This window comes from Rhagoletis pomonella, unplaced genomic scaffold (assembly GCF_013731165.1).
Source record: "Rhagoletis pomonella isolate Grant_MI unplaced genomic scaffold, Rhpom_1.0 Rhpom_scaffold_00002, whole genome shotgun sequence".
In the NCBI taxonomy this organism is placed as follows: domain Eukaryota; kingdom Metazoa; phylum Arthropoda; class Insecta; order Diptera; family Tephritidae; genus Rhagoletis; species Rhagoletis pomonella.
Window position 1 is genome coordinate 43,254,055 of NW_023458556.1, and position 12,637 is coordinate 43,266,691.

At 34.2% G+C, this 12,637-nt stretch overlaps 1 protein-coding gene across 1 annotated transcript in view; it reads left to right on the forward strand.

The window, feature by feature from the left end:
* The first annotated feature begins 2,447 nt into the window (after positions 1-2,447).
* LOC118733639 overlaps positions 2,448-12,637 on the forward strand; it is a 66,268-nt gene continuing 56,078 nt past the window's right edge. Inside the window, exon 1 of the mRNA XM_036463132.1 lies at positions 2,448-2,765. The gene's annotated coding sequence lies outside the window, so the exon portion shown is untranslated. The remainder of the gene's footprint in view (positions 2,766-12,637) is intronic.

The following is a 12,637-nucleotide window of genomic DNA, read 5'->3' on the forward strand; positions in this document are numbered from 1 at the left end:
ACCTGTTAAATACGCCTTGATTTTTTCTCAACGTAGCCCCAAGCGTCGGCGAATTTCACACGTGGTCGGTTCTCAACAAATCATTTTAGTTTAGAAGTGCAGCGGAACTAAATGTTTACTTTATTACAAGTTGTCCCTGAACGTACCCTATATTTTTGGTGCCAGAATATTTTACATCCGGTGAAACTAGCTAAGTTCAAATCATTTTATTGAGTCAAATGCTTCCAGGCGCACACAAATTGACAGGAAGTGTTCACGAAAATACAAATATCTGTACTATTTTACTATGCGCCTGAGCGCGTGCTACATTTCCTCAGTCGTACATATTTCACCCAAAGATTTTGCATTCTGTGCGGCAAATTAGAAGAAATCACATGGTAAGTACAAAGAATTTTCGTATAAAAAGGATGGACTGGGGGGTCCATGTACCACTTTCCAATAGACCAGCGGCTTATTTGTTTAAATCAAATTACAATAACGACTTTTATTATTTTCTTCGCGCTCTAGGTAAAGTTTATATTTATTATTTCCCGCATTTTCCAACACTAGAACTTTGATCTCTTAAATGTTTAGATTCTCTTCACTACTCATTACATATTTATAAGAGAGTTTTATAATAACTAATCATAGCAAGATTCGAATTGCGAAGCACACAAGGTACTTGAGGAGGAACAGTCGACCGGCAAAGCAATATTTTAGTGAGCGGCTAATATGGAGAGTGGCACTGCCAACAGCTCGAAATTTCTTAATCAACTTATATGCACACGGGAGTACATACACTATAGCATACAGTAAAGCGTGGGTAATTGGAACTCAGATAATTAGAAACCATTTAACATACATATATGTATTTAATAGTTTGAAATTTAGTTAAAATCACAGTATACTGTGGTAAAAATTAATAGAAAATTGGCTATACATGTGAAAATTTACTTCAAGAAAAAGAAAAACAATACGTAGGCAGCTAAAAAAAAATCTGTGCTCTTTATTGGGAAAATACCGTGTCAGAAAGAGTCACCAATGAATGGTTAGCTCGCTTTCAGTTTGGTAATTTCGATATTAAAGATGTGCCACGGTATTGTTGACCAATCACTGCGGAAGTCGTCGAAATACCTCCAATCGTTGAGAAATATGTAAGCGGTCAACGCTAGGCAACAAAAGAGCCATCTCTAAAGAGTTTTAAACATTTTGAAGAAGGCTGAATACAAAAATAAACTAAGCGTTTGGCTACCTTATATGTACAAGTTAGCTATTAAAATTTTGAAATTTTTATCGGACCATTTTTGAAGCGAATGATTGGAGGTGAATAACAGTTTTCTTGCGACAATAGCGTGCGAAAACGGTCATGGTCCAGGAAGTAGAAAGACAGCCAAACGGTGGTAAAATAAAGATTGGCTCTGTTGAAGGTAATTGTCCAATATGAAGAGCTACCGCAAGGCCTAACGATTGATTTAGATTTCTACTATCTATGTACATATGTATATGTCTAATCAAATTAAAACAATTGATTAAAAACAAACTGTTTCTCATTATTAATTTAGAGAAAAGGAATTGTTTTTCATCATAACAACGTCAGACCTTACACAAGTTCGATAACTCAGCCCAACTAGGCTAGCTAGAGCTAGGCTTGGAAGTTTTGATGTTCCCACCATATAGTCTGCACATTGCTTCTCAGAATTGGTTCCAGTTTCTGCAGAAACTACAAAATAGTCCAATGGAAATCATCCCAATTTTTCACAAAGAAACCACAGAATTTCACAGGCTTTTGGTGCGCTCTAAAGAACTATTCTTCATAAGATCTACGGACCTTTTCGCGTGGACGACCGGGTATCGGAGAAGATGGAATGATGAATTGAATGAGCTTTTTAACGAAATAGATGCGGTTAAGTGCATAAAAGTACGTTGATTGCGCTGGCTTGGACATGTTGCACGCATGGATGACGACGCTCCGGAGAAAAGATCCTTTGATTCCGCGCCCTTGGGTGGACAACGCAAGTAAGGGCGCCCACAAACACAATGGAAGAACGAAGTACAGAAAGACCTGTCAGCACTCGCGATGAGCAAATGGTGCAAATTCGCACAGGAAAAAGTCCATCGGAGAAGCTTTTTGGTCTCCCCCAAACCGACAATTTTATGACTTAATTCAGTTTGTGAAGCCAGGCATAAGTATGTAGTAATATATGATGGCCCGGCTGCTATTTAAACTCATTCAGACCGAGACGTTTGTTGTTATTTTCACAGTCAAAAGAATTAACTCAGCGCGGACAATAATTATCTGCAGCCACACTAAATTGACGGAAAACCTCGACAATCGCGTCGTTCCTCAATAGCTAGATTCCAACCATCCATGCTCTACTGTACAACTCTCTCTCTTTTAATGTGCCACAACTGGCTTTGTATGTAGTTGCCTTATTGCGCCTCGATACGAGGATCAGCGTATAGCGAGTCAACGCTGTTGATCTTCGCACCAATTCGTTTGACTTTAAACACTGATTGCACGACGCGCAACGCTTCAGTCTCAACGTAAACTCGACGAAAAACGCATCCGGCTCGAACTAAGCGCGCTAGTTACTAACGCGGCGGCGGCGGCAAAATATAAAAAAAAAAAAATTGGAAAATAGAAAGAAACTTTTTTTTTAAGTTTTTCCTCTAAGTTAATGTAGAGTAGTGTAGTTAAGCGAACAAAAAGTTTAATAACTTAAAACTTACAAATGTCTTGAAAACGTCTATTTTTTAAGTTTTTCCAAACAAATGTTCTTAATAACGTAAGTTGAAGGTTAATTATGGAAAATAAAAATTATATTAAGAAATTCAAATAAAACGATTTCGTTGTGTTTTCGAGAGAAAAAAAAAACGATTTGGCGACCATTAATTTGTGTGATGTGTATGTGTGTGAGAGTGAAACAATTTTGAAGGATTTCTGGCAACATTTTTGACATGAAACTGGAGTTATGGAGAATATGCAAAAATAGTGCATTCAAAATGTGTTTGGTATTAATAATACATTTTTATATGTATGTATAACTAAATATAATTTTGAATTAGATGTTTGAGTGCAGAAAATTTTATTATTGGATTGCACCAAACTAACTAGGAAAAACCACAAAAAAGTCTAGAAAGTGTAAAATGAAATGCATTCATGTGTTTATGGGAACTATGGGAACCTTTACAAATTTTTTTTTCATATTTCACTGATGCAAAAGATATAAAAAAGTGTGAATAAAGTGGGAACTTAAATACATATTTAATATGTATTCGATAAATGGGTATGTATGTATGTATGTATTTAAAACCTTTTTTTAATGAAGCACCGTTGCCCCAACAAAACAAAATGTCTATGTAAAAGATATGATAGATTAGAAATTACTAAAAAAAATACTTGCGCAAAAATTAATGAAAAAAAAAATCAAAAAGTCATGAATACGTTTTTCTGAACAATAAAAATGTAAAATTGAACCATTAAACATCCATATATTTGTAGCAGCAACAATTTAAACAAAAATTTTTTTTAAGAAAAAAATAATTAAAAAAAGAAAAACATTAAACTAAATAAATCAGATACAAATCTTTTGTTACTGCTCTACAAAAATATTTGAAAACGAAAACACATTTTTATTATTAACAGAAAATTTAATGCCCTTATTCATAAAAAATAAAATATTTTTAAAGAGTAGAGTATAGATTTATTTTATTTATATTTTTAAAAAGTAAGAGTAAAGTAACATTTTCATACAAAATTTCGATTTATGAAGCGATTACAGTCTTCTTTATTTTTTATGAATCTGGGTGTAAGATTTTTAGAGACACATACAAAATTCTTCACCAAATTTAGAAAATTTTTTAGGACAATTGATTACTTCAAAATATTTAAGAGTAAAAAACATTTTCATATCCATTAACAGCATTAGTATACACACTGCTTTGAAAATGTTTTCTTTAAAAAAATTTGCCGGGGCGAGTAACCGAAAAAAATATTACCACCGCATATGCAAACATCGGCAGTTCGTCCGCTCTTTGAATGACAAAGTTTTTTTTTTTATTATAACGTTGATCATTATTTTTGCTTGCGACAAACGAACAAACAAACACGCATAGAAAGAAAATTGTTTGTTTTACCCAATCTGCAGTTTGTGTGATTAAAGTGATTTATTTTCGCTCTGATTTAAAATTGTTTCGGAAGCCGGCGTGGTTGACTGATCTGCTGCTTTGCAAATACATATGTATGTGCATATACGCACATACATATATACAGGCACACCCGCATGCCTACGTACATATGTATGTACTACGTATAGCCTCCTTCCTACCTTCGTATGGTAGATATTTATGATGGCATTTCCACATAGTAGGTACACTTCATCAGCGCACAGCCGCACAGGCCAGCTGTCAAGCAGAGTCATATGTAGAATCAGTCAGTCAACCAGCCGTCGGAGTCGAGTCATTCATCCATCTCCATACAACACAGCATCCAGGCCGCGCCAACATCATGGCTGCCAATTACGCGCTGCGCGATGCGATGCGTTGTGATGACGATGGCCGCGCCGCTGTCATTGTTCCAGATCGCTGTTAAAAAAAAAAAAGTAGTGAAATTTTGTTTTCATCAATGTAGGGGGAGATTTTGCATGAATTTGGGCAGCAGCTTAAATACTCATAAAACACTATAATATGGTAGGTATACTTACAAAAATTTCGGCTTGGGGTAATTCTGTTTAAATGCGTTCAATGAGTTTGAGTGGCCGGCGACCGCGCGGTCAGCGCCTGACCCGCCTGTAACTTTTACTAACTATATCAGAAGAGGGCGCGCGCGCGCAGCGTAATGAAATGGAATTAAATTAAATCTAATAAAAACAAGTGAAAATATTCAGCATTCATAATGCGCGCACATAGATACTAGCATACATATACATATGTATATATACATATATACACAGATTCGATACATATGTACATTTGTAAATGTACGAAAAAATTCGAAAAACTAGTGCGCGCGGTTGTGTCGCACAGCAGCCGCTTTAAATTAACAAAAACTTATGGACGCGCGGCTCAAGCGCTCGATTCCAGAATCAGCGCACAGTGGTGCGCGCAGATTCGTTATTAAATGCAATGTGGGTAAATACGACAATAAATACATATACCTTTGTATATGCAAGTGTGTAAGTGCATACATACATATGTAGATGCGCGCGTTTTTAAGTATACTATGTATCTTAGTACATATTATATACGCGGCGGAAGCAAGGGCGCTTGCAACATACATACATACATACATATGTACTTTTGCGCAGGGGTTCGCGGCTCAGCGCGCTTAAACAGTGAATGCCTCTGTTGCTGTTGCCGCCATAATGATGACGACAACGACATCGTCAATGGCATTCAACACAGCAAAAGCAAACAAAAAAAAAAACACCAAACTAAATATTACTGCTTCAGCTTCCAAAAGCGCGATCTCTTCGACAAGTATTGATCTAAGTGCAGTAGCAACATAGCCAGCATATTTTTTTGTTATTTTTTTGTTAACTTAAAATAATTATATGTAGAACTTTCTGTAGCGCTACTGTTTATAAGACATCATAATGCAACACTTCCTTGTAGAAATATGATTGAAATACATCCATCAACCAGTTGGTGAGACGAAAGATGACTTTAGCTGCGCGGCAATGCACGGATTCATCATACATACATGTATGTATGTACATATTCATATGGAAGTACATATCTAAGTGTGAAGCATGTGTTGTACAACGCGAGAACATCAATGTTTATTTGTGAATTCAGCATCTTACACCCTTCTCTGCTGCGCGCATATGTTCAGTAGGGTGCCTCACAAAAAAAAGTTGCGGGTTTGCCACCGGAATGACAAAATTTATTATATTTTAAGACGCTCCCAAAATATAAAATATCTCAGAAAAATATGAAGATTTACGTGAGCGAGACCTATTTAAAAATAATTTTTAAAAATATTTTTTCCAAAAAATAACTTCAGATGATAGAAGTGTTTAAGCTTTAGAGGTCTGCATAAAAATGTTTAAACACTTTGCCAACAGTATCAAAATTGTGAGATTTTCGGCGGGAGTCTTAAGATACAATAAATTGTATAATTCCGATGGGAAAACAATACCGATATTTGTATAGACAGCGATACACCCTAATGTATACCTACATACATATATATATGTCCATACATACAGTTGTACGTATGTGGCATAGCTCTCGTAAAATATCAACATATTATGTAAGAGTAATGGATATGAAGTTATTTTTGCTAAAACAAAAATAATATAGAAAGTAATATTTTAGTTTGACTTTAGAGTCATCGAGCATTTGATTGACGTTTGTGCGCCCCTTTGCCATCATAGCAAATGATACTGATCGCCCGCGCTTCTGTCTACCCCCTGAACAGTTGAGCCTGGCCGTCTCGCTGGTGGCGCAATACTTCCTTACAAACATGAACATGAGCGTACAAATAGTATATATTTGGATAAAACTGTTTAAAATTGTATATGTAAATACACTATGTAGACACTATGAATCTTCGGAAAATTTTAATGCACGCCATTTTCAAACAGCCCTTAAAAAAAAAAAAAATTAAACTAATATTGACAAGTGCAGCGTTTGTGTGAAGAACGGCACTCTGGCAGAAAATGTTGACGGAAAATTTTTGAGTTGTTTCTGTATGCAATGGCAATAAATAAATCTTAAAAAAAAAAAACAAGTAAAACTCCCACGGAAGAAAAAATTGTAATAAACGATCTACAAAAAAAAAATCGTTCACATAAACAAGAGTGTAAAAATATGTTTTCAGCTTGTCCAGCTGTCTTTTTGTGGTTGATATTTATATCTAAATAAATATACGCTTTTTGTCATACGAGGTCATAGATCAGTTTGAAAAGATAAATGGAAGTGGAAAACGTTGGATTTTCTTTTCTTACTTATGTATTTACTGTTTTTTTTTCAAATATTTCTTTCTCTGTATTGGAGAAGATAATGTATTTTAGAACATTTCCCCGTCATTTCTTTTCAAATTTAGTTTTGACATTTCACCATTTGACAGTCTGAGCTAACGCTTGACAGTATTCGCTCTTTGTAAGATCTTGTTAAAGATTGATGCTATGAGGCTAATCCATTTAGCGTGAGAAATCTGTGATTTGGATACAAAAATGTATCAGAATTATGTAGAAAAACGGATGGACATATGGTTATTTCTACAACAAAAAAACATAAAAATGTAATTTCTAAACTTTGTGCAAAACTCGTGAAAATTCAGAAAATTTTCATGCAAATTTTCATTTTTTTAATCAGATTTTTTAGAATTTTTTGAGTATGCAGATTTGTAGCCCAATAAATTTTATTGCTCTATGTAGCTACAAATTACCGTTGACTTTTAGCAATTTTTTTCGGGCAACTTTTTTCTTCCATACAAAAAAAAAAAAATCGAAAATAGTTTATATGGAAAAAATGCAAAACACCTTCGACAAAAAAATACTCAAGAAAATTCCAATAAATCTGATTAAAAAGTTGAAAATTTTCAATTTGCATAAAGTTTAGAAATTATATTTTTGTGTTTCTTGTTATATAATGAATCATATTTTTATAAAAAATTAGTGGAAAAATATTAGAATAGAAATTGGTGCATATATTGAGCAAATATTGCTGTGCCAATACTTTTTTCCGGCAGTGTAAGTGCATAAGGAACTCTGTGTACAAAGCTTAAACGCCAATATTTATTTACTTTTAAATAATATCGCTTTAAAGTTAAGGCGTGTGATTAAACGTGATACATGAGTGTGTATGGTGCTACGGTTCGTATACGTTACATACGCAACTACAGGTATATAAGCATGAGTGGTTATTTTTACTTTTTTTTTTGTATATCTTTTTTAAGTTTTCATTTAAATACAATTTCGCGATGGAATCTTGCTTTATACAAAACTGAGAATAATGCATTTTCTAAGATAGGTGAACCACCATTTTCGACCAAAAACACATTTTTGTTTTTGTTAACGATAACCCGTGCCGAATTTTAGTTGTAGTTTTAGTTAATAATTTAAATTAATCGTCCATGAAAATTTTTTTAATTTGAAAAGTTCGATATGTTTCCCATATTTGAACGCGCTTCTAGTAAATCTGCATCTTTAAAATTTTAATAGGACGGTAGAATTTCTCTAATTTTCTGCAATTTTTATCCTTCAATATCCTTTTACAGGATTTAAATTAAACTAAGATTCCAAAAATGCTTTCGAAATTATAAATCTTTAAGGATAATATTTTTAAAGGATATTTTTGACACGTTCCAAAAGGATAATTGGAAACAAAAGTTATAATTAATCTTGTTTTGAATTTTTCTTTTAATTGATAACCATATTTCCATATTGGGTTTAAACTTTTGAAATCATTAGATATAATTTATGGTCGGAAAAATCCTGAATAGCTGGTAAAAAACTAAAAAAGCAGCTTTACTAAATATTATGCCCTAATACTGTAGAGAGAATAGTAATACCGCCTTATAAAAAAGACAAATGTGTAAGTTAGTTTTTTGGGACAGCATTAGGCTGTATGTATGTAGGGTAATATTTATTTTAGCAAGGAACTGTATTCTTATAAAATTTTGGAAAATATAAACCGACTACTTATAATACAAACTAACGGGTGATTTTTTTGAGGTTAGGATTTTCATGCATTAGTATTTGACAGATCACGTGGGATTTCAGACATGGTGTCAAAGAGAAAGATGCTCAGTATGCTTTGAAATTTCATCATGAATAGACTTACTAACGAGCAACGCTTGCAAATCATTGAATTTTATTACCAAAATCAGTGTTCGGTTCGAAATGTTTTTATCGACAAATTTTGTTCAGCGATGAGGCTCATTTCTGGTTGAATGGCTTCGTAAATAAGCAAAATTGCCGCATTTGGAGTGAAGAGCAACCAGAAGCCGTTCAAGAACTGCCCATGCATCCCGAAAAATGCACTGTTTGGTGTGGTTTGTACGCTGGTGGAATCATTGGACCGTATTTTTCAAAGATGCTGTTGGACGCAACGTTACGGTGAATGGCGATCGCTATCGTTCGATGCTAACAAACTTTTTGTTGCCAAAAATGGAAGAACTGAACTTGGTTGACATGTGGTTTCAACAAGATGGCGCTACATGCCACACAGCTCGCGATTCTATGGCCATTTTGAGGGAAAACTTCGGAGAACAATTCATCTCAAGAAATGGACCGGTAAGTTGGCCACCAAGATCATGCGATTTGACGCCTTTAGACTATTTTTTGTGGGGCTACGTCAAGTCTAAAGTCTACAGAAATAAGCCAGCAACTATTCCAGCTTTGGAAGACAACATTTCCGAAGAAATTCGGGCTATTCCGGCCGAAATGCTCGAAAAAAGTTGCCCAAAATTGGACTTTCCGAATGGACCACCTAAGACGCAGCCGCGGTCAACATTTAAATGAAATTATCTTCAAAAAGTAAATGTCATGGACCAATCTAACGTTTCAAATAAAGAACCGATGAGATTTTGCAAATTTTATGCGTTTTTTTAAAAAAAAAAGTTATCAAGCTCTTAAAAAATCACCCGTTATATACATACATATGTAGCTCACTTATAATAAAATATAAACAATTTGCCCTCACTAATCGGAAACAGAAAAGTTAAAAAAACGGCAATAACTACGTCCACCTGGATTATGGCAATTCTCAGAAATGTACAAAAACTGTATCTTTTATAAATTCGTGCCTCGGACATATAATGTTCGGTTTTGTCCGTACTTAGACCTCTTTAATTGTTTTTGTTTTTGGAAAATGTTTTAAACTTTTTGATAAATCTTATTTTATTTTAAATATGCTACACTATTACATATTTCCTTTATATACGAAAGCTAAGAAAAATCACAGCAAGTCTCAGCGATTATGGCACGAGTTCTACAAATAACAGCAATATGTATGTATGTACATACTTATGTAATATATTCAATTTATACATCTGTGCATATGTATGTATGTATGTGTATGCATAGCAGACAGCAGCAAGTGTCACATCCACTGAATGTCTGATTACCAACAACCGACTGCACAATTTCAAGTGCTCCCCACCCACACCCACACCCTGCTTAATAGCTAATCGTGGCGCATTGCCGCATTTTATTGCAATTGCATTGCTTTAATGAATGAATGAACAGCAGCGGCAGCACCAGCAGCACCAGCAGGAGCAGCAGCAACAGTTATAGCAATAAAGCTCATTTGTTTTTGCAAAACGCAAGATTCTAATTGTTATAGCTTGCTGCTGCTGTTGTTATTGTAGTAATTAAAAAAATACAAATACTACAAATTCTTTGCGTATCACAACAATTCTTGTTATTGTGATCATTTGAAATTATAATAAAAATTATACATATGTATGTATATATGCATACTTGCATACATCTCTATAAAAATACTTACAAGAAAAGCTGCAATGACAACAGACGACTGACTATGATGAATTGTGCCGGCAATAATAAGAAGAGGCGTTCATACATATGTATGTATTACACCGTGCAACAGTAAATTTTACACACAAAAAAATTGAAATATATTCGCGAAACCATGGTCCAAATATTATATATATGTAGCTGTGTTTGTAGTTTTTCTCTCTGATGTCAGGATTTTTTAAAAGGACTTTAAAATTTGAAATATATGATTACTTAAAAAAATTATTAAAAATAATTAAGTGCAAGTAAAAAAAACAGTATGGGTATCAAATTAAAGAGAAAATTCAGTGCAATAAAAGCCTATTAAATTTTCTGTTGCATAAGGACGATTAGGTATTGAAAATGTCCTTTTAAAATTTTATCCTTCAATATCCTTGAAATTTTCCAATAATTATTTTTGAAAAAAAAGTGCATGTTAAGAACTAATATACGCTAGACCACAACCTCGATTTTCGTCCTTCTAACTTTATTAGCTTAAAAAAAAAAAGAATAAACAAAAGGGCATTTTCAATACCTATTCGTCCTTGTGAACCAAAAAAATTAAATTTTTTTATATCTCTTTCATTTGGTACATATATTCTACATAGCACTTGTAAATAATTTTTGGAACTAATCATATCTTTGAAATTACAAAGTCCTTTAAAAAAACTGCAGTTTTACTATATTTGGCCCACAGTTTCGTGAGTATATTGATTGCTCGTGTGTTTTGAATTTTTTTTGGCTTTTGTCGCACGGTGTTATGTATGTACATATGTATATTGCGTATAATGGCATGTATTTAGTTGGCAGGCCACGTTGTACGCATTTTTACGAGCCAAATAGGCAACTGTGGCAGTTATTTTAGTGGCGTATCTATGCCGCTTTTATAATAATTTTATGCCTGTATGAAAAGTTCAGTCGTTTAGCGTGCAAAATGTGCATTTTTATTGCCAACAACGCATCTTTTTCATAGGCAATCATGTGCATTTATTTTGCTCTTTTACTCTGAACTTTTAGTATAAACTACTTTCTTTGATATTAGACTTACCGACGTTTCATATCAAATCGACAGTCCATGGTGGATAGGTCGTGCAGTAGATATTTATTGCAAATTGGATCTTTAAATTCTAAGATTACTGAGAAAAAGCTCACGAAATGGCGGAATCATCATCGCCTTAACTCTCTGAACATCTGCATCAAGACTGTGGCCATACATTCCCATGTGACTTTGCACAAGGTTAGGTGGTACATTTTCTCCTTACATCGCGTGTTTAAAAGTAGATAGCATTTTTTTATAATAAAATTTGGACTATGTCAATATTCATATGTAGCAAATAAGATCATGAAAATATCCTTTTTAAAGTAATTTCCCATGCCTTTTTCACAGAATTTGAGGAATAACTCGGCCTTTGCTTGTATGCAAATAGCCGAATCTCGAAATTACGAGTCCTTGGACCATTTCGTGCAATAGAGCCATGACTGGTAGTGTTGTGTGGCATATAATCTTGATCAAACCACATTTCGTCTATAACAAAATCTTCAATTTCAGATCCGAAAAGTTCATTGATCATGGTGGCAAAGTGCTGAACATTAATGGTTTTGGCGGCTCATTCGTCGTTCACGAAGAGGTACGGCCCAATGACGCAGATCACTCACAAAGCACACTATATATTTTAGTCACTTTTCGCGGGTAAAAAGCTCCTCAGTCACCACGTACGGCTCTTCACGATCCCAGTTTTGGCAATTTGGATTATTAGCATATGCCCCGAGTGTGAAATGGGCATCACGAAATGCGCGAAAATGCAGCCAACGAAGCATCAACATTTTGATAGAATAATAAAAAAAAAAAAGTTAAACGCTTTCTTTTAACGCTTCGTGAGATGTTGCAAGTGTCACATAATGCATCTGTTCAATGAACTTTGCGTGTATAAATGTTTCAGTCAGTACTTTTCGATTGAATTTTAATGCATCTCATTCATAAGGGGATGGCTTGAATGTAGGCTAAATTTCTGTATCAATGAAGTGAACTGCTTTCTATTTAATTTCTTTGGCATTACTCCAGCCAACCCCTGACGTTTTTTTTTTTGGTTGCCCTAATATAAACTTTGCAGTATTTTATATTGTAGCAACGAAGTTTGGATGATCATTGAGTCATTGGAAAAGCAAAAGCCTATAAAAGACATTGGTACCGA